The following is a 17,879-nucleotide window of genomic DNA, read 5'->3' on the forward strand; positions in this document are numbered from 1 at the left end:
TGGGTATTTTTCCTGTGTATTCCATTTTGAATTGTAATCTAGTTTGTATAAGAAATGGTGCGCATGTAAATAAAGCTTGGTGAGGCTCCACACCCTTTCTGTCTCCTCGTCTGAGCTCACTTTGTCACTATAAAAGTATGAAAACATTACAAGTGCATCAACTTCACGAGCGCTGTGGAAGCACAGGGCCGCTGTTAACAGCTCATATTGCTGTGAGAGGAAAGTGTTTCAGCTCTCGCCTACGTTACATGTGATGTTAATTCACAAGTCAACTTGCCAACTGCTTTTCCAAAACAGTGCGTCTGTGTGCCTGAGCACATGTGCATGAACAAATTTAACCTCACACTCCCTACAAAGGATAAATCTCTTTCTCATGTCTGGAGGGAACGGCAAAACAACACCATGTTCTTCTCAAATTCCTGGAAGTCCTGTTGCACAATGTTGTGTGTAGGGCTGCATTAAACGAGAGCAGACATACAGCAGCACTCTCGCACGACTGGGCTTAGTTTTCCTCCGTTGCGCAACAAAAAGGAATGGGGGAAGAGTCTAAGATGGGGGTCACTGGCATGTTTAAAATATCCCACAGGGTTCTGTGACAAATATCAACCCTGCCAAACCGCTTATGCCCCTTCTGCCTTTAGAGCAGCCAACGGGCCACTTTCACCTTCTGCCAGAGGTCAAGCCTGTTGTCGTGAAAAGGTTATTCTAGATTATCCAGTAATCTCATCTCTGTCTACACAACACACCTGAAAATGCATATTTCATGGCCATTCAAGCACTGTTGTAAAGCAGATTGTATACTCCAGTTGGCCGTGAAACATGACAGATGTTCACAGAATCTTCTAGGATAACTTGTCAGCAAAGCCTGGTAACAACCCATTCACTTGAATCAGGTGTGTTGGAGCAGAGAGACACTTAAAACATGTAGACATCTGAACAGTTAATGAAAGAATATAGGATGAAAAAGATGTACATTACATTACAGAATCTAGAGAGGGACAGCAGTGGAATAATTTGGTCTCATGACTTTGGCTACAGCCCTGCTAAAGACTTTTAAGCTTATCATTATTACTAGCTACTATTAACAAATGATTTTATGTCACCAAACTTTACACAGTATTATAAACCTTAACACCAAAGTGGCAAAATACATTTGCTTACTATGAACCTCATTTGGAGGCTCTGCCACCACCCACATTTATAGAATGCTCCATATTATAAACATACAATTATAAACCGACCTCAAATCTTCAAAGTGCTGCATTTGTCAGTGCTCAGAGTAAAAAGTAGTCTGAATGATTTATGAAACCTGAGCCGTGTTGTCATATACAGTATGGTAGTCATGACCACGCTAATCTTCATCGTTGCCAAACCCAGGACATGCATCAGGTACTTTAGGTCTACCAATGTGGCCCTTTCGTTTGTACTCAAATATACAAAAGAACCTCAAACAAACAGACCGTCCTTTCTGTTTGCTTTCATGGAGAGCAGACATTTTAGAAGGGATAAAAAGAAATCCTCCAAAGAGCCACTGCAAAGCTCAGGGTTGAGTGCAGACTTTAAAATCTGCTTTATGACTGAGAGAGCTGGCTCACCACAACTGCAAATACCAAACCCACATTTCAGTGGCAGTTCCCAAGTCAGCTGGTCACCTGACTGACTTCATGTCTGGCCCGGCTGCAGTCACACCAGTCTGCACGAGTTCACTAAGGTTACTGTTTGGCTGGAAACTCTTCTGATCTCTATTTCCTCAACTGCATTTGAGAGTAACTACTAGCAGACATAAGATTCAGTGATTTTGAGCTAAATTATGTGCCTCATCCTTACCCTAGCGTGATGATGGGCATCATTTTTAGCTTTAAATTGACAGAAAGCTAAATGTGGCTTTCAAAATTTTCACTTCTGTATAGTTAGCACTCCAAAGCTATATCTTCGTGTTATTTTATACACTGCAAAATAAGCACTATTCTTGTCTCTGCTGGTTGTCTCGCTCCGTGGTTTCATGTCACATCACAACTAACTGACTGTGTCTATTTGTTCGTCTCCACCCACGTCTCGGTGCTTTATTCGCCTCCGCCTTGTTCCATGTCAGTGGGCTCCTATTTTGTAAATGTCATCTTTGTTTTAATACAGGAAGCAATTAACCTGTGAACTCAGAACTCGCAGTTTGCCTCCAGAAACCAGAAATTGACTCACAGTTGATTCATATGATCAGTATTCTTCATGTCAAGCGCCTGTTAAAATAACAAATACCACATAGCAAATGACTCCATTAAATGGTAAAGTCATGCATTGAAAAGTAAAAGTAATGTGGGTATTATCTGAATATTTCTTGGGATGAATTCATTTATTGTTTGGTCCGGTTAACTGAGGAAAATATTACTCCTAGCTTAAAGTGTCTTGTATTGTCTGACCAACAGGCCAATATTCAGCTTACTGAAATTTATAACAAGGAAAAGTAGCAAGTAATCACATTTAGAAAACTGAAACCATTGAGCAAAACTTCAGCAGACCTGTGTGCCAACAGGGTCAACAAGATCAGAACAAGAAACTCCCACACACTGTTACTGTAACAACATTTTGGTACATCAGATTATTTTTCAAGACTGAAGTAGAGACCATTTTAAATAGATTGATTGACCCGTGTGAATCACACCTGCAGTAATAAAGTCACACGACTGACTGAAAGCAGATGATTCAAAGTGCACTTTAGGCTTCCAACAAAAATGTTAAGCGACTTAAAAAACATCACATGCAGGAACATTTTTTCACATTTTCTACATCATAAGTTCTTCATATGTCATATTTGTGAAGTAACCTGTAACTGTAGCTGATGAATGTAGTCATGTCAACAGTACAATATTTCCCTCTGATAGTATCAAGAAAGAGAAATACTCAAGTATTACCTTAAATAACTCACATTTGCACTGAAGCACAGTAGGTCTTAGTGTCTGAATGGGATGTTATTCTGTCTTACAGGGGGTGATAGGCCATGTGAGTCTTTCCATACACACAAGTCTTTGTTTGTTTGTTGTTTATAGTGTACAGTGTGTAGCATCGTGCATCAGCAAGCCCATACACGCAACAGGCCTGCAGCTGCTTCACAATATAAGCCGTAAATTTGACAGTGTAAGCTGGACACCATGGGTATGAATGCACATGACTGTTTTTAAATCGAGTGACCTTTGTTTAATAGATGTGGTGCTCTGTGTTGTTGTTTTTAATCTTGTGGACATGTTTGTGTCCAGCGATGAAGTCATTTAATTCTATTTTAACCCTTGAGACTGTGAAGCAGGGAGTCTAGCAAGCTTCTGTGGGCATTCAGTACATGGAAGTGTTGTGTTTCACTGAAAAACATACAACTGATCACATAAAACCTATCATATACTGTAGCATATAACGTGAATTTACACTGATAATTCATTCAGCCCAACACTATGTTCATGTTTGCCAGTTTCTTGCTCAGAGTGGGATTCTTTTGGGATTTCTTTTGCTCAAACTAAATAGTAGTGAGTGACATATCGATCCTGTAATTTTCCGTTGACAAAGAAGCTGAGGAAGTTGTTGCCAGGAGTTACACTTTAGCTGGGTCTGTTGTTGCTATTTTTCTGTCATTATTTTTACATTAAGCTATTTAACTGGATGACTTGCCTATTATTAAACTCTGATTGGTCAATTGTTTCTCTAACCTGTGGGAACAGATATAGATAGGCCCGACATGGGGCCCTTTTGACTCACTGAACACATCTGAGATACAGACAGTGACTCAGAGGTCTGGAATCAGGCTGACAGTGTCCTGGGTTATAGGACAGCAGGTAGCGCATGACGTAATGTTGTCTTTGTAGGGCCAGGACTGTGAGTCATAGTTTCATCCATTATGACAGCTACATAACCACAAAAGCAGATGACTTAAGAGAGTAATATTTTAAAAATATGGCTTTATGTGTTTAAACTCCCGAGTCAATATGGTTCTTTTTGTGGCTCGACTGTTGTTCTTCTTTTAAAAAAATAGTCACATGCTGATCAACATGTCAAACATGCTTGCCAGGAGCCTGTCCTCATCAGAAAAACAAGCATATGGGTTGAAAATGAAAGCAGGTTATTATATTGTATGAATTATATAAATGATATGCCGATTTCTACATACATTTGCTGTAAACAAGACTTGTGTCTTTGGTGACAAGAGCTTATTATTTTAACAAAGGTCTGACATTTACAATAAGGATTATGTTACAGCAATTGCAACATTGTTCAGCTGCCAACTGAGGTGATCTACTGGACCAACTCCAAATTGTTTGGTAAGTATGAATCATTAACACACCCAAATGTGTAAATATAGAGCCAGGTTTTAAAAAACACCGGAATTCCCCTTTAACAAAGAAATGTTTTCTTAATACAAAAAGTTTGCTGATCAATGTAAAATAGAAAATAATTATAAATTAATGAAAAATTAAAAGAAAAAAAAAACGTATAGAAAATAGGAATAGAAAATAAGAAGTGTATGCTTCACCTTCCTGCCAAGGAAACTCAGCCGGGTATGCATATGTTTCTTTTCTTTCTCTGTTTTCATTATTATCTATTGATTGTTAATTTGTGATTTTTGTTAGACTTATATAGCAGAGTATTACCTGTTAGTATCTACTTTCCAGCTCACCCACAATGTAGCAAAAGCCTCACAGAAGAATGAAAAAGATTTTATTTTTTTTAAATGAAATCCCTTAGGTGGTACACTGACCTATTAATCATCATAACATCTTGTGATATGCACCTCTAATCCTCTTCCAAACATCACGACCTATGACTAGACTCTGTCTTCTGATCCACCTCTGCTCACTGTACGACCAACCTGACTGTTTTATGTGGCTGCGCAGCACATTCAACAAAAGGATTCAGCAATAATAACGTTGGAATTTGAACACAAACACATACACACACACACACACACAAGGAACAGACTACTGCCTGGGCAGGCTGAAGTGTGTGAGGAGTCACTGTGGTCTTAGTCATAAAGACTGTTTGGGCGACAAGTTGATAAAAAGATATAACAAAGACAAGTCATCTATCTATGTTTTCTCTTTGTATGCACAAACAAACTGAGACACACGATGCCATGCACAAATGCACCGCCTGGCTAATGAGACGTGAGTCATCAATATGTGGTGTGGGGTTCAAAGTGTAAACAAGATGGAGATGTGATGGATTTGTTGAGATGTGGCCATTAGTGGGCTTCTCACACCGCTCTGTTGATGGATGCGGTGAGGGGGCTTCTCTTAATCTCAATAGCTCGCCTGATCTCTATACCTTATCTGAACTCCTGCTCCACACACACACACACACACACACACACACACACACACACACACACACACACACACACACACACACACATGCACACAAACACACATACTAATTGCTGCTGGCCACAGAAGGACAGATCCAAGACAAGTGTGTGTGTGGGGGGGGACTGAACTGAGCAGTCGTAAATGATACTTCTGTGTGTGTGTTTGTGTGATAAGAGTGTGTGTGAGCGTGTGCATGCGCGCGCTAAGTGCTGCAGTGGGATGATGTCATTTCTGTAATGGCACACCGGCACAGAGCATTGTCCCGCAGCACCTCCATTCACAGGCTGTGATCAGCGTCATCGAGGCAGATTATAGCTCAGAATCACAGCCTGTGGTGGGACGACAGATCGCTTCACACTGCACAGACGTTTTGTAATTACAGATTCACACGCACACAATCACAATGAGCATGCATCAACAGACAAAAAAAAACAATCATCGTCCTAATGGATTCACACGTATTGCTCGCTGTAATTTTCTATAATCACAGGCCTTTCAGTTCTTTCTCACCCGTTTCCTTTGAGATTGGCAGCGCATCCATATGGGCGCATCACACGTATGACAAACATGTGAGGATGTGATGCACAGTATCGGTGTGAAAAGTGATAGGCAGGAGTGAGGTGCAATGAAATGACAGAAATAGAGATAGGGGAGGAAGTGAGAAGAAGTGGTTGGGTTAGTAGAAAGATTGAGAGAGACAGAGAGTCAGATGTGGCAAGTTGGTGTTGAAACTAGAATATTTCATAATGCCATCATCTAAAACTTTAGAGGCGATGTCGTCAAATATGTGCAGCAGAATAAAGGGAGACCTGAGCCTCGTCTGTTGAAGCTGTCTCTGATGATTTTAAGACAGCGTGGTCCCCCTTCATTGCTTTTAATTGATCCAACACCCAGCTCAAACACAGCAAATAATTTCAGTCCGCAGGTGGTCCAGCACTGGTAGCCAGGGCAACATCTTAGCCAATTGTATGACTATAACTGGCTCAGATTCCCGTCACTACGCCATACCAACCTTGCTATACCAAGAGTCCTGTTTTTTTCCCTTTCTTTTAGCTGTTAGTCTGGTTGTTTTGTGGGCCTCTATGCGCGTCACCACAGCAATTATGTGTTCTTTGTGGTTCATTATGTTTTGTGTTTTTCTTGTTGTGGTTTTGAGTTGTAGAACATCAAAACTATTCAAGTGGACATTATGTAACAAGGCTCCATTAAAACGTATATTTAACACAAAGAACATATGTGACTCGAACAATCATCATGGTTCATGTTGGCAACTGAACCATTCTCATGACAAATGAGCAAATTCTGTCCACTGAGGTCGACAATGCGATGTGGATAAAAGGTCTGAAAAAACCTCACACACTTGGAGTTATGCTCATTTTATTTGACGTTTTGGTCAAGCCATTTAGGGCTGTCATTTTTATATATCTTGAGGGGGACACATCTGACCAAATATGCATACATGCTCATGAATGTCACCCTTATATATTTGGAGCAAGACAAAAGAAAAAAGCAATGCTACGACAGACAACCACACATAACCGTCCAAAGTACTCATGAGCAAATTTAATTACAATCAGAATGAAACTTAACAAACAGAAATGAGAGTTCTGCAGTTCTGTTTGTGGTTCGACCAAGTAGTGTTTCCATACCACAGCAGACGCCGCTGCTTTACTGCTGTGGAAAGGTACAATAAATGTTAAAAACTGTATTGTCTCTTAATTGCTCTTAAATACAGCAACATTATGAGTTCATACCAAACACAATCATTAGTTTAAAAAAAAACACTCCAAACAGACAATGAAAGAGTCTGATTTCAACAATTATGTAAAATGATTATTTCTTCAATAGCCACGCATTTCAATAAAATGAACTGGAGTAGAGCGCTCTGAGAATAGTAATGTAATTTCCCTAGGCAGGTGAAAGTCTCAGAATGACTGAAATGTCTTTTCAACGTGAGTTTTGCTTTCATTAATTAGTTTCATAAAGGAAGGAATATTTTGGTTTGATTATGGAAGACAACAAACAAATACATAACAGATTATTCTCGCCTGTGTGAGTGGACGACGTCTCTATCGCAACACACTCCTCTACCTGTTTTCCATCCTTTCTTTATCTGGTTTTGTTGAATCACTTAGCTGATCTCTCTGTAGTTTTCCACTCTCGCTCTCCCACATGAAAGGCCCTGAGATATGACGAGGATGAATCTGAAATGTGAAGAGAAAAGAAGTGTGAGTGGAACTTGGAGGATGTGTAATAGAGGATAAGGAGAGGAAAAAGGCGTAGAGGCTGATCGATGTTCCTGCTCTGTCTTGTTATCCACCTTAGTGAAGCATCGCCATGGATTCAAAATGATTTTGTCCTCTCCGTCTCAATCGATACACGGAGGCTTGACCATTGATGGTATTGAACCGGATAACCTCACGCACCAGCAGTGCACGAGTGAACTGTTAGAAGAAGGGGAAATCATTGTTTTGAATGATGCTTTTCATTTGTCACATTGATTTGTTTTGGACTCATGTGATGTAATCAGAGTTACACACGATAAACCTATTTGGCTTTATTGTGTTTGATTTATCCAGTAATATAACCAAAATCGAAAATGAGAGCATCTATACGACATGATAAAATCTGCTTAACATCCCTTTCCCCTCACAGTCATTTTCTCAGCTTCTGCTCCCCCTCCTGCTTGATTTTCTCACCTTCCCTTCGTTCACTCTCACACCTCCTTTTTATATCACCCTCAGTATGTTTAGTTTCTCTTATTTCTCCACTGTCAACCCCACTTCTCCTCAATAACAGCCGCACACAGGGAAGGAGAGAGGAGGATGCTGGGAGGGAGATGAGGTGGAATAATCATGCGGGAAGCAGAAAGGCTGCCTGTCCAACCTTCATCTCCTCCTCCTTTATATCAAGCCAGTATATAGAGTTCATCTCTCCTTCACACACGCGCACACACACACACACACACCTTGACTGTGTTATTTCCCCATGTGAGGGGGCATCGTGCTCGACTTGCTCTCAATCCTGTTGCAGTATAAGCCCACTAACCCCTATCATGTTCCCATCCCCCACCACCCTCTGGGTTGAGAGCATTACCTCCCACTGTAGCATGTGGCTGCATGTGACTGCATTACATGTGTGCACTGGGTCATAGGGCGCAATATATTACATTGCATTCTACCATGCTGCCCTTTATTGGTGGAGGATTCTTCATAAAAAACATTTTAAAAATCCATTTGTGAAACAGCTGAGTTAAAATGAAAGACAGCAATAAGTGTCAGTATGTCATGTAGGTGTGACAACACGTCTTGCATCATCCACCGCTGACCTACATGGAAATATTTTATCATGCAGAGTGTGTGTTCATTACTCTAGATAACACGTCTCTTCCTTGTTGGTTAGCCTCCATCCCCTAATGTAACAGAACTGTTGTCCTTCTTATGAACGTCCTCATGTGCTTCCTGACTTTATAAGGCCTACAGTAGACAGTATCTAGATATAGATAAAGGTAGAGCTGTGTTGATAAGAGTTCAACTTCATTAGGCTCTGGGCACAGATTGGTGGATATCACAATAAAACTGGCCATAGTGCAGTTATCTGAAAGGGTAGTCTGCCAGTTCTTTCAAAAATGTAGCTATTTTAATTACTTTCCAAATTTTTTAATGTTTGCATCATGTGACTAACATTATCGTGCAATCTTGTGGCTCCTCCTGTTCTTGAAGGAGGTCGCTGTTGCAGCCACCAGATATCGTTACTGCATGTCCCATTTCAGACACTTTCATAGTTTTAATATGACTATGTTTTTGATCCGGCTGCCATGTTGAAAATTGAACATGGGGAGGACAGGAAGGAACTTACATGCACTAATATGCATGCGTGGCTGGACAGGCAAAACAAAGACGAGGATGCCATTACTCCATTATATCTTTACATAACAAAACCTTTTGCGCTTTCTGATTGTACGAAATCTCTGGTCTCTGGATCAAATTATACCCAGTGTACCCTTTTCCGCTGCGCTCTGTGCACAGTACATTATGGGAACTTGGATGCAACAGGTGCCCAAAACAAAAATATTACCCCGAGGCTACAAATTGCACATATACACTAAGACCGTAAACTTTTTTTTTGACAATAAAGCATTTTAAACTAAAGTGACTGTATCTGAACTCAAGTGTCAAATGTTGTTATGACAAATGACTGTTTTGTGTTTTGTGAAACACAAAAAGGAATCATTTATAGCTGCTTATTTACCAAATAGTAGATATTTTATACAGCAATATTCTAATTATCAGATCAAATAATTGTTCCTAATGAAAGGATGACATGCAATTTAAAGTAGCTGTAGCAGATTTTTTTAATGTTATCTATATATGTTGTTTTATTTTGAAAATTGATGTACGGGTGTATCATTAAAATGATTCATAGATGGGTGTGTTGGTGCACAGTCAGTGTAGACCCCCCCCACACACACACACACACAGACACACACACACACACACACACACACACACACACAGAATGTCAAGGTCACTGTGTTCCACATATCCATATATCTTCTCTGCACTGGCCTAAATGGAGGGTACGACACACACAAAGACACAAAGAGAGAGTCGAGAGTATTGCTTTGGGCGTCCGTGGTGTGTGTGTGTGTGTGTGTGTGTGTGTGTGTGTGTGTGTGTGTGTGTGTGTGCACGTGAGTTGGAGTGAATTATGGCCTGCACTCACCATTAAAACCACCAGGGAAAGCACATACATAGCTTCATTACTCCCTTTCTCCATCTTTCCCTTCCTCCCTCGGTCCGTCCCCTGTTTTCTCCACGCGTTAAGTAATAGTGATGGTGCTGTGTTGGCTGGCGAGACAAAGAGCAGCTAATCTACCATAAAGAATGAGCCGACAGGGAGGTGAAGTCAGCGGTCCAATCAGACATAAATCTCACGCTGTAGAGACTGATTTATAATTAATGTATGTCACGAAAGTTTCCAAAATGTCCAAGTGGTTCGTGAAGCAATGCTCATGCATGAATGAGGTTAATAGAAACACATGTGAGAACAGTCAAATGTAGAAAAATGATCTCTAATGACTTTAATTTGCATCTTGTGTCTCTTTAAATTTCTGTCCTGCATCTCTATGTGTCATATGTGTGACTGCATGCACATGTTTGTGTTTTTATGCTTGTGTGACAGTGAATAATTTCCACACCCGTCTCTTAAAGGCCTCTTTCTCATCTGTGTTACATATGTGTTTATGGGTGCCTCTTTGGGATGTCACACGTACATCTGTGTGTTTATATGTTTGGGTGTGCATGCGTGTGAGAGTCCATGTATAGTGAAACATGTGGCATTGCCCGCTGACTTTGTTTATTAAGACTGGAGCGGAACCTCTTGCACGAGAGCAAAACATGCAGAAGATCAGTACCACCTCCATGCTTTTTTTGTCTTTCATTAAGAGATCTGAATAGATTCTAATGTTGTGTTTTTGTTTGTGTTTTTCTCTACATGTGCATGCAACATCACCATCATCGGGAGATCATGATAGCATTTACGAAAAGAGACATTCAGTAGGAAAAACAAACAGAAGGAGAGAAAGAAACAAGGTAACCCTAGAGGGTGGCTAGTCATCACAGTGTGGTCGTCCATTCGCAGATATCACCCAAGAGGGATGGATGATCCTCACAGCTGAACAAAGGACATCAGGTCTGGGGGAGGGGTGACAGCAGGACAAGAAGACCTCACCGATGATGCTGATATAGAGCGTGTGTGGCAGTTAATATAGTGCAGGTTACTATAGTGCTCCATAAAATGCTCTGCAGAATGTCCTGCTGCAGACACACAGGAGGCCATCCTAGTACAAGTCTCTCCTTTTGTTAAATATGTAATACTCTTACCATTTTAGAATTTGTTGACAGTGTTTACTGGAAATTTCGTTTTGGGTTGAAAAATGTGGTTCGGGTTCGACACATGTGGTTAAGTTGGGAATGTGTGTCCTGTATTTTTTCCTGCGTTGTGTTCCACTTGGCTCAGCCTGTCTGCGTGTATCTGCAAGAAGTGCAGGGGTCAAAGGAGATGTTTTCTCATGTGATAAGCAGAGACATGACACACTCCTGTCAGCCTGCACTAGTACAATTTGACAGACAACTCAATATTGGCATGTTTTGCTTTTATTTTTGCCTTAAGGCTTGTATGCACCTATGTACCCTTATTATGTATTTTTCCACAACATTCCAGCGGCAGCAACCAAGCTTGGGCAGTGCAGCTCAGAGGCCAGTTTCAAAAATATTGTGTAACCATAACAGTTGCCTCTCTTGTTTATCTAAGTGCATGTTGTTCTTTTAATGCATAGTTTTCAAATTGCCATACTTGTTTTCCTTTTTGTTTTTCTTTAAAAAGAAGCAAGAGAGTTCTCGGCAAGCCTTTAATGATAAAAGCAGCAGCTTCAAACTTAAATTCCAAATCCAGTTATCTAATTATAAAAACTGGTCCTTTAGACCACACTGTTGTGTGTCTAAAGAAATAGCAAGATCAGTCAATGTTTTACTTTTTTTGACCTTGTCAAAAGTAATTATGTAATACATAAAGTTTGCACAGTTAAAGAAGATGTCAAAGTGTACAAGTGAGGTACTGGTATAACTATAATAAATATTGAAATACGCAGTGTTTTAGAACAATTATATATATTTTTGTTCGCCGTGTTATGAAGACACCATTATAAATGCCACAAACAGGAATCCAACTACACTTATGGGGGGTTTTTAAGTGTAAAGATATGGCCAATACCAAATTTAGCTCCCAAACTATAAGGGGCAGCATAACCGTTTACTGCTATACACTAGTCTGGTTTTTCTTCTCTTTGCTGTAGCTATATTTGGCTGTAGCAACTAACTGTTGTTAGCAACTAGGTCAGTAGCCTATGCTGTAGAGAAAATTGGCCCTATTAGCTGATGGGATTCTGCCCTCATTGCAACCTAACATGACAGGTCAGGTCACCGTGGTCAACGGGCCCATTCAACCAGCCTCCAAGCAGACATGGCTGGGCACCAGACTGGGACTGAACACAGCCTCTTTGACAGACAGATGCCAGTTTTAATACAAGGGGATACAGTACAGAGATGATTTACGGTGACCAGGACAGTGATGAGAAGACATGGTAGGCAGGGACAGAGAGGTATGAAGTGGCAGAGACACAAGAGAGAGAGTCATGTATTGGTGGCAGGCAAAAATGGCATATGTATGTTGAGTTTGAATGAAGTGTGTTTTAAGACAGGTTAAAGGAGCTTGTCTTCATATGACCTAATAGAAAAACTTGAATTCAGACGGTGTATGATTGTATTTTTTTTCTAGTAAGGAAAATGTGTGTAAAAACAAACACTTTCTTGTCATTTTGTGAGTTTATTGTGGCAAACTCACTGCTTGCATACATTATCAGACTATGAAAGTGGTATTAAGAGACCTAGCTAGTAAGCATGCTAACATTAATAGACACTGCAACACAGTACATAGATGTTTTCGACATAATGTCAACACCATTTTTACATTCTGTTAATGTTAGTTCAGTTTTTGGATGTTTTTAAACCAAAATTCTAGCAATAACTTAACAATTCACACTTAAAGAGGCTTGCTGCTGCATATGAAGTATAGTCAACACCAATCAGGGAGACAGATTGCAGTCCATGTTTTGCAGCTGTGGTCTTTGAGACATAAAAAATCCAAAATAGTGACATTTTCTGTTGTTTTATGTGTTTTCATTTCTCATAAAATAAAAAAGTAATGATGACTCAATGTGATACAATATAACATATGTTTTTTGAGCTGTTAAGGACAGTTATGGTTCTCCAGGAGACAATTTTTAGCAGTTAATATCAGTTTAATTTACTCAAAACTCAAATGACCTTCCTTACATTATAAGAAACATTGTTCCTATAATATGTTGAACGGCCCTGGGATCATGAAAGCTTACTCACCATTTTCTGTTTTCTTTGCTCCTAATAAGCATGATTTTTACCATTGGTTGTGCAACATAAATGAGCAAAAGTCATTCAAGTGAGTTATCGTCCTTCTTATGCAAAGACACACAAATGTACTTAGAAAAGTGTGACCCTGATAAACACACCAAAGCCTGAAAAAGAACATAATCTGTAAAAAAGAGCGAGGCAGGCACCCATGGCCTTCACAAGCCCCTGTGTGTACTTGACGAGAGAGGTCTATTGTGAGAGCGCCAAGCACAGACCTTGATGCTCACTTAATAAACTGAATCTCTCTTTTTTTTTTTTTTGCAACAACAACACAAGGAGGTAGCACATTTTTGGCAGAGCACATTCTGTACTAGCATTTCAGCATCTGTGAATAGATAAATTAACAGATATACACTGAAATACAAATATAAAAATACTGGGGAAAAAAATGGGTCTGCCATGTAAGAGTGCTCCCTTGAATATGTGTGTTTCAGGATGTTTATGTGTGATCAGGGGGTCTTGGTGAAAAGTGCTGCGAGGGCCAATGCAGTTGAGGAGGAATACGGTTAAATACACAGACAGGTCAGCACCCACACCTGCATCTATACTATTCACAGAAACAGATGTAAGCTCCATCAAGATAGGCCTGAGTCGCCTGCATTTTGATTTGCATACAAAATGAGATGGATATGCCTCACTGGGATCTGTCTGAGTGATGGCAATGCTGGGTGAAACAAAAACAGTTCCTCCCTGGTAGAGTTGGGAGGGTTGGGTATGGTTTGAATGTTATCAATTCCGATACCAGCTCCAATTTTGCTTATCGATTCCGGATTAAATATCTTTAGTCTTCTAAGTGTCAACTGAACGTTCACAGAGTAAATAATAATGTATGATCCACATACAGATATGCATTAAAGAACATAAGTGTGAATGCACTTGAACCAAAGGTCAACTGAGCCTTGCGTAGCGCAATAATTGTACTTTCTGTTACACTGGGCAGCAGCAGTGACGCCTTGTGGTAGACAGGCAACATTACAAAAGAAAACTCACTCAAAAATCTCGAACTAAAGTGGATTCAGTGGCAGTGCACGGCACCTAACTACAGCCAAAGCCTTAAATATTTAGTCAGATTTGATGTGCAACCTGACGTGCAGCTAATGAACTTCTCACATGCATTGACAAAGTGAAGCCACACTTTTGACCGTGTTCCGCGGCCTATCTCTCGCAGTGTGACTGCTGCTGTGACATGCTAGTGATGCACGCTAGCTCTCCAGCTTACTGTCGTGTTAATGCGTGGCGTAACAGGTCCTGTCCAGACAAGCCATGGCCTAGCATATATATGTAGCTGAGTTTCAGTTCCCAGCCCGACTCCCTTGGCATATAGAAAATTCTACTACTCGCTAAGGTTTATAATAAAATGGTTCAACATTTTTGGAAATATGATTGTTTTCTTTCTTGCTGAGGGTTTGATGAGAAGATCAATACCACTCTTATATCTGTAGGATAAATATGAAGCTACAGCTAGCAGCTGGTTAGCTTAGCAACATGTTGATGTTTGGAATTTGAACGGATTAAACAAACAAGATATAACATGTTAATTGTTAAGTTTTCAGCATAATAGGTGGATTTCAGGTGGACTTTGGAAGAGCCAGGCTAGCTGTTTCCACCAGACTCCAGTCTTTTGTGCTAAGGTAAGCTAACTGGGTGCTAGCGATAGCTGAAAGCGGTTTCCATCGTCTCATCAAACTCTTGGCAAATAAGTGTATTTCAAATGAAACACATTTTTTTGTATTTAGCCAGAAATACTGATTTTTTTTCTAGCAGACAATAAATCGATAATCTGTTAATTATTCTGCATTTAGAGGACTTTGGTAATAACTCAACCCCCTCCCCCATTCTTCTTTTCAGTTTGGTGTAAAATTTAAATCATGGAATAACAGCTTTTTATTTTCTATTTTATCTGCCTTCTTCCAGTTAACCAAACATACCTCTAGGGAAAAAAACATTTATGGTTAAAGCAATTTACCGATAAATAGGCAATATAGTGTAAGGAAAAAGAACTTAGGTTGTGATGGTCGGATAACGCCTGCATACCCATATGTTCGAGAGTTTGTGTTCGTGTCGTCTTCACGCCTGGGTGGTGCTCTTAAAAGCTCATCTATGCGTAATATGAGTGTTAGCGTGTGAGATGTGTTATTTTCCATGCACACAAAGGGAGATGAGTGATAAGACGGCGACTGTCTGCCTGGCATGTCTACCTTATTTGAATGTCTCTGCACGATGTCAGCAGGAGAGTTTGGCCTTCTGTCTCCCTCTGCCTCTGACTGAACAGTGTGGAAAGACACTTCAGTCTCATGACATGACAAAAATAAATGTAAAAGAAATATTGCATGGATAAAATATACCGACAGTGCAGGATTAAGTGCTTCCTATATTTCCAGTTCGCCTTTCCTTGCTTAATAAAACTGACAGCCAGCACTGATCAAGGGTAAAAGTGCTTTCTCTCGGTATAAGAAAAGTTATTGTGGCATCTTTTTATCTCCACAAAATATGCAGAATACACACTGTTCTGCTCTGTCCTTCCCGCATGAGACAGCCCCTTTATTGCAGACTTCCCTTGAATAACCTGATTCATCTTAAATTTTCTGACTAAGTACAAAAGCTGAATCTGTAATCTTGTGCAAGCAATTGAGCTGAAATGTTAGAAGTACATTTTTTTGTGTGCCAGAGCACACGCACCACCTTTTCCAGAAACAAGTAAGCTGCTGACTAAGAGCAAAACTGAACAGCGACTCACTGCTGATTTCTGTCATGCTCTAACGTCGACCTGCTGGTGCATAAAACTTTACAGAGGGAGTTTGTTGACATCACTGCTGAAAAAGCTGATAAAAGAGTTATAAAAGGGCTACGTGTTGAAAGATAAGAAGAGATCTTGAGTAAAACAGCATAATCTCTGTCAGTGTATCATTGCCTTATGAGTCAACGGACAAAACAGGAACCACAAGTAAGCACTTTAGTTTAAAAATAAATATCCAGTTTGCATAAATGAAATGCTTATAGAGCAAACATTTTGCAAACCTATGAAACAATTACTATATATATCTTGTTCACTTTATTACAACTGTACATTTTGACTGACATATGATTTTTTCCCCAACAAATGATGTTACAGATCCTTGTTATGTTTTTATTGTGGGCCCACAGTGCCATGTAGTTGTTACTATGGCTTTCACAATATCATATTTTCACTACACATTTATTGTGGCCTAAAGAATTCAGGATAACGATATTATCACAATATCTATTGAAACTTTTTTTTTTAATTAATCAGTTAAATTCATTTTTGACTTTGTTTTCTTGTGTGTTTTGTCTCTTTTTGGAAAATGAATTAGACTCAAAATATAACTGTTGGGAGGTGGAGAGAGATTCTGTGACCATAATTGTACAAAAGAGCGATTACATTGTTGTTTTTAACACACTTAATTTTTCTGTGTTATAGCAGGTAGCAACCAGCGTTAATGTGTATTAACATATTACTGCCAAGTACTTTGAGGAAGTAAAGAAGGCAACAGAAATTATTTAAGAGGCACTGGACTGTTTACAGGATATAAACAAATGTGTATTATTAATAGGATGTCAATATTTAATATAGCAACACCCCTAGTATTTAAATATATCTGCATTGTCTAATTCATCTGTAGTGTGACTTGATTGTTCCAGTTGTGATTCATAATATTTCAAGTGTCAGTCTATAATCCTTTTTAAGATGATCTCTCCCTTTTTTTCTTCTAAAACAACCTGATGAAGGTCTGTATACTGAGACATCATTCAAGTTTTCCTGATTGTGAGTTAAGAGGACAGTGAGCTGCAGTTTTCTGTTTAGTTTTTTGGAGTAAAGTGACATAAGTCTACTGGATTTTCTATGTTTCTATACAGAGACTTTTGAAAGAATCTGTATTTATTGCAACTGAAAAAATAGACAATTCTCAGTGTACAATTCTTTTTTAGTGTCAACATATTAAGTGCTTTAAAATGATTTATAATTTTTGCATATTTTGAACTGAAAGCCTTAAATTACATTAGTAATTAATTTTGATTCCTCTGTACTTGATGTTTATTCAATTTTATTGTATATTATTGTATATTTGCAGTTGTGGACTGTCCACCTGAACAGGGAAGATTTGTGTTTTCATTTTGCACATAAATTGTCAAGTATAAGCTTGAGCTCAAACAAATCGTCAACTAACTGATTCATTGATTGTTCACCCTGGGCTTCTCCTGTGGGAAGAATTGCTGCTTTTTCAGGAATTTTCACATTCTGGCCTGTTCAGACAAAACAAATCATTTCAATTAGGTCTCTTTGAAATTGTACTTTCCTGACTATGGACTAACTATTCACTGAGAAAAATGTTTTGCAGATAAATTAATCATAATATAATAAGCAATAGCATCCCCAAGAAATGTAGGTGTTTTGTCGAGGGATTACGGCCCCAAAAAAATGCAAAACTGGGGTAAACTCAGGCCAAAGGAAGTCAGAAAAACAGAAGGACAGATGAAGAGAGGAGCAACCACCTTTAAGCAGGATGAC

Source organism: Sparus aurata, chromosome 22 (assembly GCF_900880675.1).
Source record: "Sparus aurata chromosome 22, fSpaAur1.1, whole genome shotgun sequence".
NCBI classification, from domain to species: domain Eukaryota; kingdom Metazoa; phylum Chordata; class Actinopteri; order Spariformes; family Sparidae; genus Sparus; species Sparus aurata.